Consider the following 13,605-nt stretch of genomic DNA (forward strand, 5'->3'; position numbering starts at 1 on the left):
ACTTTAAAATTTTTTTCATTTTATCTAAATATTTTTTTTGCCATGTATGAATATAAAAAAAATATTTCAGCTTTCAATTTCACTATGGAGAACGTGCGGCAACAAGCTCGCTGAAAAACCCAAATAGCAAATCTCACGCTATTTCAACTCCAGTTTCCATAATTATGGAAAGGAAAAAAGCGACAACAAGCCTCTTCAGCAACACGTTACAGTACATCAAGCCGCTTCAGCAACATGCTGCGGCACAACAAGCCTCTCCACGGCGTATCAACCCTTTCCAGCAACACCTTACAGGATATCAACCCTTTTTAGCAACAGACGCGACAATCAACTCAAAAATGTTCACCAAATATTGTACACTTCTGGGTCTCACAACAACTCACCTCGTCTCACTTCATTGAAGTTCCCTAGCAAACATCAGTAAGCTGCATCATGCACACTAAGACACTCATCCCGGGACGTTCAGACCCGTACCGACCCACTGAGTACGCCGATTAGCTGAACAATGTCGACACAGTTCTCTACGGACGGATCAATTTCCTCGCAGACCCACTTGTGACCGTAAGCGTGTAGTCGACGCATTTGCGAACCAACTTCAACCCACAGAACTAACTCTTGCACACGCTTCATAGATTCCGTGGCAATACAGTCTATGACCGCAACACTCGTACTCAAACTCATAACGTCGTTCCTGTGTCCATCCTATAGTAATAAAAGTTTTGAACACTTTTTGCCTGATATCCTTTAACGTCGCAATTCCTTCTTTTTCACCTTGATACTTAATAAGTAAAAATTATTTTTCGTTCTCTATAAAGTTGACACGCACACATAAATATATGCATGTTTTTTTTCTCCAATTATCTTTTCTTTTCTCTAGCCTCCAGCTAATTAGGAAGGGAGTATTGTAGGAATGGAAATTCTCAGGTTAACGCGATTGTCGGAGTGTAATTCAAGTCTTGTCAGTAGCTGAATACGTGATGCTTCGCCAGGGCTATCATGAGTATTTTCTATCGTAATGCTATTACAAGAAAGGTGGGGTGGGGGGCTAAAGAGAGTCCCATCTACCCTCGAGAGAAAGATAGACCGCGCAATTTTCTCAACCTGGCATATTACCTCGTAGTATATACAGCGCCTCGCCTTCCCAAATGGTCACCCATCTGGTACTGGTCAGGTTCAACGTTCCTTAACTTCGGTGATCTGACGAGAACCGGTGTGTCAACGCGATTGTACCGTATTTGTTTTAGGCACGCATAAAAGAAAGACAAACCTTTGCAGTCGTAGTAATACGACGTGTTCTTGCTAATTCAGTTGGCCGATAGAAGAATTTGTAAAACAATGATAACATTTCACTGTCTTTTTCTTTAATATATATATAATATTTTTTTTTACACAGTGGTCACCACTTATCAAGGCCCGGAAGCCACTCATCGATAAGGATTATTGCAAGTACATTACGTTAGTGTGGAGATTTGATGAAGTGTTTACTTAAGGGGGCGGTTCATTAGGAATTTGTTAACGTTGGACTTGAACACATCCAAGTTGTAGTCAGATGGGAAGCAGGACGACGGAACAGAGTTCCACAGGCGTGCACTTCTAAGAAAGAAGCTTTGTTCATGGAATCGACGTTTTGATTTAGGTAGATAAAGAGTGGGGGAACATTTTCACAGTGGATTCAGCTAGACGTGTGTTTTTCGTGAAAGATTGGCGAAGGGGGACCAGAGATTGGAGCTCAGACGAGCACCTGCCATGGAAATAACGATAAAACAAGGATAGGCTCGCAACGTCTCTTCTGTGGTAGAGTAAAGGTCATCCCCCACTAAGCCACGAAGTCTCTTTTGTACTCTGTCAAGGCAGGATAGGCTGTTTTTAGCAGCTCCTGCCCAGATATGGCAGCAGTATTCCATCCTTGGACGTACTTGGCTTTTATATAGATAGATGGTATTTATTTGCTCCCCCACTGAGCAAATTAGGCACAAGGCCGTTTTTAATGTGAGGCTTTTATATAGATAGATACATGCTCTCTATCTTTCTCTTTCTCTTGTGTTTTGTGCCACGAGCAGAAATGTTTTAAATTTAAACTTGCACTCTGTTCGAGTCGGCCGTAAAAGAGTGGAATTAGGATGTCGTTTGCAGTGGCTGCAAAAAATTGGAATTCTGACGCTGTTCGAGTTGGCCGTAAAAAATTGGACTTTGGACACCGTTCATAGCGGCCGCAAAATGTTGAGATCCGATCTTTATCGGCGAGAGATGAGTCATGCCAGCTACATGTTTTGCTTTTAAAATGCTTTTTATAAAAGTACGTTGCTTATTTTGTACAGCGTTAAATTCTTAGCATCAATGGACGAAGCTCAGATAATTCTTCGGATAAAATTAATTCAATGATGAACATCCTGCTACTAATACCGCTAAGAACTCGATACAAGACTAAAAGAGATATATATATATATCGTTTTATAGTGTATATAGGGAGGTGCTAGTTACTTAAGACGTAACAGCGCTTTCTTGTATTTTTATTTATTTATTTATTTTTTCTTAAGTATGCATTACTTCTAGCTAAAGTTAATACAAAACCCTAAAGGTATTACTTCCTAACCAGCGTTTTAAACTAGTTAAAAATAACCAGACTTCTTCAATTTGATAAAAGTTCCATTATAGCATATTTATTATGGGGTGGAGCTGGAACGGTTTAACATCCCAGCTCGACCTAGATAAAGACAAAGTATCCATGCATTAATATGGGAGGGGAGACTATCTTCAAGTACTATCCAAAGCCGGAAATGGGTAAAGGACTTATACTACGTAGATATTAATAAGTCCTTTTCACCTTTTTTTTTTCATTATTTTATTTTTTATTTTAGTTTATTTATTTATTTTATTTTATTTGTTTTTTCAATGGAGAGTAGATAATGCATGTGGATGTGTTATCGGTAGCTCCAGTAACTCTCGCTTCTCCTTTTTTGTCCTTCAGTCCCCATTTCCAATGGGTGATTTTTCTGACAGAGGGTGAAGGAAAAGCTGTTTTCAAGGTCGGTAGTACTTTGTAAAGAGTAGCCTGAGATGTCGGAAAATTTCTATTTCTATGTCTATCCTTGTGGCCATGTCACTAGCAAGGGTGCTGAAGGTAAACGTTTCATCTGGGCTGATGTTACCTGCCTGATAGTCAGGGACCCGAACCTTGAATTAACCACTAAGGAGGCTGTCCTATCAGCAGGTGCAAAGTACCGGGGCTGCTGTATTGCCATTTGGTGAATGGATTCTGGACCATAGAGTAGTTTCTGGTAGGGCCTCTCGATGCCATACTAGTGGGTAATTGTTACGGCTTTACCTTATCATGTTCCTAAAAAAATCTTGTCTTTTTCTCTCTTATTTTCCCCTCTCTGTCCTGCTTCAACCAAGTCTACCGATCTGCTCCACAAACCCCAAAACCTCAATCATGACAAATCTCTAAAAAAGAAACACGAATAAACCTAGAACCCCATCCACCAACGTAGACCCCGACTACCAGGTCTTCTACTCCAACATCAGGGGTCTACGTTCCAACCTTCCAGAGGTTGGGACACAATTACAGGAGACGAAACCGGATATATTCTTTCTAAGTGAAACTGGCATAGGGCCAACCACTTCTCTAAACGAATTCATAATTAAAGGTTACTCCAACTTAACATCTAAATCTGACCCCCAAGATCACCATGGGCATGGAATGTGTGCCTACATCAAAGATGGCTTTCGATGTGGTAGGGATATCTCCAGAGAAGATCCTAATTTACCTCATATGTGCTTTCGGGTTGCACTAGCTTACACCACTGCATTTATATTTTCCCTCTATCGCCCCCACAACAGTGGAGTTACTTTCTTTAAGAGCATATCTGAGAAAATTGATCACATCCTGTCTGCTCATCCTTCGGCGAACATTCACATTTCCGGTAACTTCAATGTCCATAATGTGGAATGGCTGACCCACTCAAATAAAACCGATGACGAGGGGAGGTTTTGTCACAATTTTGCCATTGCTTATGACCTCACTCAGATTGTTCACAAACCCACCCGTGTGCCCGATACACCCGGTCAATATGCAAGCCTTCTAGACCTTTTCCTCACAACTTCCCCTGAGCTGTGTTCATGTTCCGTTCTATCTCCTCTTGGATCCTCTGACGACTCTGTTGTCGCAGTTAAGATAAAAATGAAATGTAATAAGTCTTCAGACGTACCTCTCCACCGTACTGTATATCGATACTCTATGGCTGACTGGGATAGCTTCCGTACATTCATATCTGACCTACATTTGCACTCCATGTTTAAAAAGGAGGTGTCCTCTATAGTATCAGACCTGACCGAATTATAGGCATAGACCGATTCATATCATACAAAAAATTCCAACAAAAACCTAACAGCCAGCCATGGTTCTCTCCTGAATGTGCTACTGCCATCGCGCACAGCAATCACTTTTTCCATAGCTACCAACGTAATAGATGTACTGAGACTAAAGCTGCTTTCAGGACTGCCAGCAACCACTGTAAAAGAGTAATAAAACATGCAAGAGAGCTATATGCTCAGTCTGTTAAATCCAAAGTAGCTGAGCAGCGGTTTGGTTCCCACCAGTTCTGGCAAATAGCAAAAAGGATCTTGAACAGAAGTGTGCGTTCTATCCCAACTATCATCAATGGACCTGAGGTCATCTCGTCCGCATCAGACAAGGCCAAGAACTTTGCAGCTAATTCTACCCTATGCGACAATGACGATCAACTCCCTGTATTTCCTCCTATAACAGACAACACGCTATGCAACATACAGATATCTGTGCGTGAGGTCGCCAAGCTAATCAAGAACCTTGATTCAAGTAAAGCAACTGGCCCTGGTGGCATTCCAGTTATAGTGCTTAAAAAGCTCCAACCAGAACTTGCCCCCATACTTACAAAACTGTTTAAGCGTTGCCTTAAGGAGAAGTGCTTTCCAACACCCTAGAAAACCTCATCAGTATGCCCTGTATTTAAGAATTCAGGTGAAAAGTCATCTCCCTCTCAGTACAGACCAATAAGTCTCCTGTGTCATGAGTAAGTTGTTGGAATCCATATTAAATAAAGAAGTAGTCAACCACCTAAACAGAAACAACCTTCTTAGTGACACGCAATCTGGTTTCTGCTCTGCAAGATCTACAGCAGATGTGCTAACGGTTATATCACACAGGATTAGTGAATCTCTTGACAAAGGCTTCCTTTCCAGGGCAATTGCTCTTGACATATCGAAGGCCTTCGATAAAGTATGGCATAAGGGCCTACTTCACAAAATTTCCAGCTACGGTATTACTGGAAATGTTTTCTCAATCATTAAATCATTTCTCTCCGATAGATTCATAAGAGTAGTGGTTGATGGGCAGAAATCAGAGGCCCACAGTATTAATGCTGGAGTCCCTCAGGGGTCCATCCTAGCCCCAACTCTCTTCCTGATCTACATCAATGATCTCCCAAAACACATACTTAAATCATTCATTGACATCTATGCTGATTACACTACCATCTATGGTAACACATCAAAGGCCGTAAATGACAAAGTTTTCTCTAATTCTGTCTCCTCTGATCTTGAGCACGTGGTACAATAGAGGAAGAAGTGGCTGGTCACTTTTAATGCATCCAAAACCAAGCTTCTATCTTTACATCATCAACGCACTGATCCCCATCTGGCATCAATTGAAATGGATGGCTCTCGTCTTGGAGAGGCTCCATGTTTTGACAAGCTTCTGGGTTTGACCTTTACTCCTGATCTGAAATGGAACACGTACATCAAATCTGTTGCCAGGGACGCTGGGAAAATGGTGGGATCCTTCGACCGCTCCAGAAGATATCTCACTACTGATGCAATTTTCTATCTGTATAAAAGCCAAGTACGTCCAAGGATGGAGTACTGCTGCCACATCTGGGCAGGAGCTGCTAAAAACAGCCTATCCTGCATTGACAGAGTACAAAATAGACTTCGTGGCTTAGTGGGGGATGCCCTTTTCTCTTCCCTGCAACCTCTCTCCCACAGAAGAGACGTTGCAAGCCTGTCTTTGTTTTATCGCTATTTCCATGGTAGGTGCTCGTCTGAGCTCCAATCCCTCGTCCCCCCTCGCTAATCGTTCACGAGAAACACCCGTCTGGCTGAAACTACTGTCAATAATTTTCCCCACTCTTTATCTGTGCCTAAATCCAAATGTAGATTCCATGAGCAAAGCTTCTTTCTTAGAACTGCACGCCAGTGAAACTCTCTGCCGCTTGCCTGTTTCCCACCTGACTGCAACTTGGACGTCTTCAAGTCCAACATAAACAAACTCCTGACAAACCGCCCCCTTAAGTAAGACGCTCTATCAAAACCCCCAATATTAATTATTACTACAATACTATCGCATTGATTACTGTACACGCAATAACCCTTATCCCTAACTTGCCTTCGGGCCTTGATAAGTGGTGACCCCCATGTATAAAAAAAGAAGAGTTTTCATAAGGGCGTACACTCACGAAGTTACACTTTCCCTAGCAAACGTTACATCAATAACTATTTTATGTTGTTATAATTTATGTTTGAAAAGACTTCTGTAATAGCTAAGCCCCCCCCCCCAAAAAAAAACAATGTCTCCAACGGTTTCCCTTCCAATAATTCAGGAAATCCGAAAAAAAAAATAACATATAATTTGTTTTTATTTGAAGAAGAAAAACATTGAATTATAAAACTAATATTTGAATATTTACGATTTATTAAAAAACTGATATAGTTTATACACATAATTTCATTATATAAATATTTTTGTTTTCATCGATTAACATTAAACAAAGATAAAAATGGCTGACATTTTCCAAGAAATAAATTCGTCAACAAACAAAGATTCTATTTTTATATGTAAAATATAAATAATTCCAACCTAATTGAGATGTGATTAAATCATACAAAAACACACACACATCGCCAACTCAACTAGTAAAGATTAATGTGTAGTTTTTGAATTCGCTTGTAGCTTAGAGCAAAAATGCAACAAAGCTAGAAAATTCAGAATCTGTGAAAATGAAAGTCAGGGGAGGAAACCGAATAAGGAATTTTCTTATTTGAAATATCCCTACATTTCATGTTCGAAAAGTATAGTGTCCTCTATAGAATCTGATTAAGTGATTGGTTAATAGTGACTATAAACAGCTTCATACTCTCCAAGAAATCCCAACTGAAACTAAAGAGCCAACCGTTGTCACCTCAAAAATTTCCGCCACTATTGCACACAGACATCACCGTTACGATTACTTTTATCCTAATAGATGATCTGAAATTAAAGTCGCCTTTAAGACTGCCAGCAACTATTGCAAAAAAGTTTTTTAAAAATGTGGGAGTATTATATGCTCCGTTAATTTAGACTAAAGTAGTTGAACAGAGGTATAGATTCCCGTGAATTTAGGCGAATAACAAAAAGGGTCTTAAACAGAAAAGAGGCCCTCTACTCAGCTATCATCAATGGACCTGAGGTGATTTACATAGAATCGTACAAAATCTTTGCAATGAACTTTGCGGTAAACTACATACTTTGCGATCAAGGCTGCCTATTCCGCACCGAATTCCCTCACATGATCGATCATACCCTGAGCGACATTCATATATCTATTGCCGAACCCATCACAAACATTGACAATCTGAACTAAATCATAATCTTGCAAAGCGGTTCAAACATTAAAGAAAAGATAAATGCTTCCTAATATCTTGGATATCATCAAAAGTCTACTCAGTGTTTAAAGATGCTAGACACCCGCGTTGCTCCCGCTTACGTCAAATTTTCTTTAACGTGCTAAAATTGAGTACGTGTGCGCAGGCATGGATGCGCTCATACAAAAATACATACACACATCGACCCCATTCCCTCAAGGAGGCGTATATACGGGCCAAATTTTAGCGCCTTAAGGAAAATTTGACGTAAGTGGGAGAAACGCGGGTGTCTATGCATGCAGGCGCACATATGTGCATATATTTGCACGCCAGGGCGGGGATGTATGTGTACATGTGACTGTTTCTTTAAGTATATATGTGTGTATGTGTACATGTGTGTACTCGTACCCGCGGCCGCTAGCTAACCCTCTCCAAACAATTAACAACAAAATAAAAACTAAATAAATAAACCGAATCATAGCCCCCCCCCCCCGCCTCAAAACATAAGCGAACACCCAACAGGTCAAGACATACTTACCAAGAAATCATATCACCAACGAGACGCCAAAAACTTTAACATTAACACTCGAATTTTAAAGTAACCCCCTCCTCCTACCCCCACATATTCCTCTTCCCCTCCATGTATCCCTATGCCCTCAGCCACACCAGAAATGAACTTCCCAGACCTTCCCCCACAAGTTCCTTAAACTCCAAAACTAAAACATTACCGACATACCAAGCGCCCCCTCCCACCTTCCCCTTCTTCCCTTCCTTTCTTTCTTCCACCCTCCTCGCACCCCCTGACTTCATTCACTCTTTCACTCTTTCATTCCATAATAACGAACATTTCTGTAAAAGTCTGAGGAAGCTACAGACGGCCAAAAAAACGGCCGGGTAGCTGAAACAATAATGTAACTTAACAGAAAGATACGGTAATAAAAAATAAAACGTATATATATATATATATATATATATATATATATATATATATATATATATATATAAAAGATGGTCACACACTTTTTCAAGACATTTATTTTTAAAGTAAAATTAAAATGGGAAATTTGAAAACTTTGAAGTGTCGAATATAATGATAAAATCATTTTTATTTACTTATTATTTTTTTGTAAGTCCGATAGAAATGCATACATATATACTGTGTAAGCAAAATCTAGACTTCAAAAAAGAGTATCGATAGCAACAAAAAATGTATTTCATTTTACGTTACAACTGTTTCCATGCCCGGTCGACAATTTCAAACATCATATCGTATTAGTATTAAAACAATCGATAATTTGTAAACATTACTTGCCACTAATGAGAAAATACGAAACTAAAACTAACCGTAACGTTAATGATAGGTTGTTATGGCCATATTATTAATATATGAATAAAAATATAAAAAAATTCTATTTAAAAAATTTATTATGTGAAATAAAAAATAGTGAAATCTAAATTAGGAACTCAACGAATGGGATATATAAAATTTTTTTGTTAAATGGCTAAGGGTTTTTGTGGAAACTTCTATTGACTTTGTTCTTAAATAAGGATACCGAAATTAGGTGATATGTTAATATCTAAATGGGCTTTCCACGGAGGTTACCTCAAGGATAAATGTTTCTCACATGCTTCTTTTTCTGTTAAGGGAATTTTTCTTTCTTTTTCTTTCTCTTTAAACAATGTTCTATTGTCAAAAGTCTGAAGAAATGCTGGTTTTTGAAATTTTTCAAACGATATAAGGTTTGAAATTGTCGACCGGGCATGGAAACAATTGTAATGTAAAATGAAATGCACTTTTTGTTGCTATGAACACCTTATTTGAAGTCTTAATTTTGCTGACACAGTATATTAATGTTCAATTATGAAATATGATAATTTTGTAGCTTACTTTTTTTTTTGGCTTAAAACTTATTGGTATTTACTGGATTACACGAACTCAGTATATTACATACAAGTCTCTCTCTCTATCTCTCTCTCTGTCTATATGCATATATATATATACATATATATATATATATATATATATATATATATATATATATATATATATATATATATATATAACGTTATAAAATTGGAAATTCTGGTGCTTGTAAGTTTATCATTTGTTTTGTGGGAAGCAAATAAAACGCGAAATCAAAACAGGAAAATTAAATATGGAAAACCGGAAATCTAAATGTGTTTATGACAATTTTTTACCGGAATAAAAGTGAGATAAAGCAAAGACTAACAAGATTTGATTTTTTAAATTTGGCATATAACTATTTACCAATTGATCTTAATATAGTTTAAAAACCGTTGGATGAAGAAAAGTTATTCGAAATATTTTCGCTAACACCTCATCATACGGGTTATGTTTGAGAGGTGGTTTTAGTTTCGGATTCTTTTTAGATGAGGATTGATAATGTATATTATTTGTGTTATTCGGACTATGTCTCTTATCGTGGTTGTTATTATTATAACGTCTCAGTACATGAAACTTCTAATTTTATCCAAGTACGTCTTTTTAAACTAAGGAATTTTTCTGTCGGACACGTAGACTGGAATTTTGAACGGAATTCTTCCTCTATTTTGCTTTTGTTCCATCAGCAATAACCTGAGGAAGCACAATGTTTTTAAAAACTTCTTGGGCTGATCTTCACTCAAGATCAAAGATAGAAGACTCATATCAGATCGGTTGCCAAAGTTGCTAGAAAAATTGTTAGATCATTCTACCCCCCCCACTAGAAGGCATCTTACTCCCAATATAATCCTTAACTTATATAAGAGTCAAACACGCTCAAAGATGAAATACTGTTGCCACATCTTTCCGCCAGACTTTAACGAAAAACACTTGTCTATCTGTAACCACTATCAATAATTTCCCCCACTCTTTATCTGCGCATACACCCAAATGAACAAAGCTTCTTTTATAGAACTGTACGCTTGTGGAACTCTCTTCCATTTCCCTATTTTTCAGCTGACTACAATATGATCGTCTGCCAGTCCAATATAAACAAATTCTCGATGAACCGTCCCATTAAGTAATCCAATTTACCAAATTTCCATTACTAACGATTACTACGATATTGTCCCATTGACTACTGTACACTCATTAGCCCTTATCCTGAAGTGGCCTCCGAGCTTTGAAAAGTGATAGTAGATTTATAAAAAATTCACAGACTATCGCTGCAATGTTTACCACTTATCCTCAAGTGGCATCTAGGCATGTATAAGCACATAGTAAAAAAGGCTTTGGAAAAATGAAAAGATCGAGCTTCGGAAGCAGCTAACGTCAGCTTCTTCTTTTTTCTTTTTTTTTTTACATAATAGCAAGAAATACAGTCAGTGACGAAACATAAATTTATTTTTACTTATAACAACAAAAAAGTAAAATCTTATACAGGCTGAAAAGTAAAATAAAATGTTTAAAAAATAGAGCATTAGATTTTCTTGCAAACTAGCAACTGTCACAAGATACGAACTTGTGACCATCTAGCTAATAATCTCTGACATTAACCACACTGACATAAGGCGATCGCGACATATATTTTCCCTCATCCACAGGAATGGTGTGACACAATATCAGAAGTTGAGTAGAATTAAGTCAGCGCCTTCAAAAGATAAGCACTCTGGTTGTATAAAAGTCTCTTGGTCAACACCGTCGGCATTCCCTGGTCAATGCGCCTAAGACAGTAATCGATAAAGTTACATCAACCAAAGAGGAGAGGCAAGGACTGGGAGGGTGGATCTGTTATGACTACCCATAACGAATGTTTCAGGCCAACAAATCACCGAAATGGCCCAGTTTCTGGCGGATTTATTGTCGATATGGAAACCTCGTTTGACATGTGTCCGCGATTGAAACGGATGACAAATGAATGGCGGAAATCCTGCAAGTGAGATTTCAATGCCTTAAATAACCAAATAACCATTGGCAAATAAAAGAACGGCTCTATTTGCATTGTAGGTAATAGTGATTAGTGATACTACTCATCATGATGTTGGGTCAAGAAGATGAAGTATATATATATATATATATATATATATATATATACACACACCATATATATATATATATATATATATATATATATATATATATATATATATATATATATATATATACATACACCACATACACACATAATATATATATATATATATATATATATATATATATATATATGATTTTATCATTGGTTTTGTTTGTTATTGAATAAAACACGAAATTAAAACAGGAAAAGGAAAAAAGCAAAGACTAACACAATTTGTAACTTCTTTGTTTTTATCTAGCACATAACTATTTACAATTGATTCTAACGGAGGTGAAAAATCGTTGAAGAAAGAAAAGTCATTCGAAATATTTTTCGATAACACATGTAATTATAAGTTATCGTTTCAGAATTGTTTTAGATGAATGTTGATAATTTGTGTGATTCGCATTATTTGGCCGATTGCTTTTATCGTTGTTATTATAACGTCTTGGTAGACGAAACTTCCAATTGGCTTGAGGTACGTCTATTTTGAACACGAGAATCTGCTCAGAATTTTGAACCCTTTATCTATTGGGGCCTCTATTTTATTTCATCACTGATAATCAGTATACATTTATCTCCCACACTAGAAAATGTGACACAAGGGTCGCAAAGTGGGATTAAAAAGTAAACGTTCCAGAGGAGAAGCATGCTGCAAAAAATAATTAACGTTATTATTTCGAAATTATTATTTAACATGGGAAGAGTGGGGTCTAAAATAACTTAAACGTAATACAGAAATGAACGATGTAAAAAAAAAAAAGCAGATATATACTAAAATTTGAATTTAACTATAAATATTATGGTATCTGTTCAGTGCACATTTACTATAAGTATGGCCAACCACTTATTATTCAGCAACTGTAAATTTGTTTTTCAAAAATAATCAATTATAATAAACAGAACGACTCATAGAAATCTATCATTATTCTTTTTTCATTTTGATATACTTTCATAGAAATGTTTCTGTTATGTAAAAAAAAAAAAAAATATTTTCTTTACGTCACAAGTGTCATGCTCATACACGAATTCCATAGCTAATATAACATACTGACCCAACAGGTCACGGGTAGTCTAGTATTAGTATATAATTTATATCACACACACGCACACGCACACGCACACACACACACACACACACACACATATATATATATTTATATATACGTATATACATGTGCGTTATTTTTAAGATCATTACTATAGCTATTAGAAATCATATAAAAAAAGCAATCACATGTCTATTCAAACTAAAAGAAACAAATAAGAAAAATCTGAAATTGCAAAAATACCATGTAACCTGATCTGTTTTCACGTACGTCCGCAAGCAAAATAATTTATTTCGCGGCCAGAATCAAATTCACTTTTCAAAGTGACCACAGAAATATCACGCCCTTTGACAACCGAATAAATAGGTTTCTAAGTGAAAAATGCCTGCATGCTTTAGCCAGCCCGCTTTAAACTCTTGGCCTTCGGGACAAGATCAAAGTGTAGTATCTGTTCCGGCAGATACTGCACTTAAGATAATTTGTACCAGTCAATGGAGGGGAAACCCTCTATACTGGGACAATTATTATTTTTGGTAACCAGAGTTCCCCCTTTTTGCCTACTTTTAGGGGAGCTGGTTTTTACCTCATATTAAAAACGGCCTTGTGCCTAATTTGCTCAGTGGGGGAGCAAATAAATACCATCTGTTCCGGCAGATACTGCAAGCTATGACCAGCTATGACTAGCAAAGACCAGATGTGGGGGCAACCCCACATGCCTGACCTTTAACCAGCTCCCATTTCCCACCTCTCGGGAGCTGGTCCCCTTTTTCCCTTCCCCCTCCCTTCACTCCTCACATTAAAAATCGGCCTTGTGCCTAATTTGCTCGGTGGGGGAGCAAATAAATACCGTCTGTTCCGGCAGATACTGCAAGCTATGACTAGCT

The 13,605-nt window shown here is 37.5% G+C and overlaps 1 pseudogene; it reads right to left on the minus strand.

Annotated features, from left to right (window-relative positions):
- Positions 1–1,120: 1,120 nt before the first annotated feature.
- LOC145273418 (5S ribosomal RNA) lies at positions 1,121–1,237 on the minus strand (annotated as a pseudogene).
- Positions 1,238–13,605: the final 12,368 nt, after the last annotated feature.

Source organism: Euprymna scolopes, chromosome 4, assembly GCF_053919585.1.
Source record: "Euprymna scolopes isolate OS-2025 chromosome 4, ASM5391958v1, whole genome shotgun sequence".
NCBI lineage: Eukaryota > Metazoa > Mollusca > Cephalopoda > Sepiida > Sepiolidae > Euprymna > Euprymna scolopes.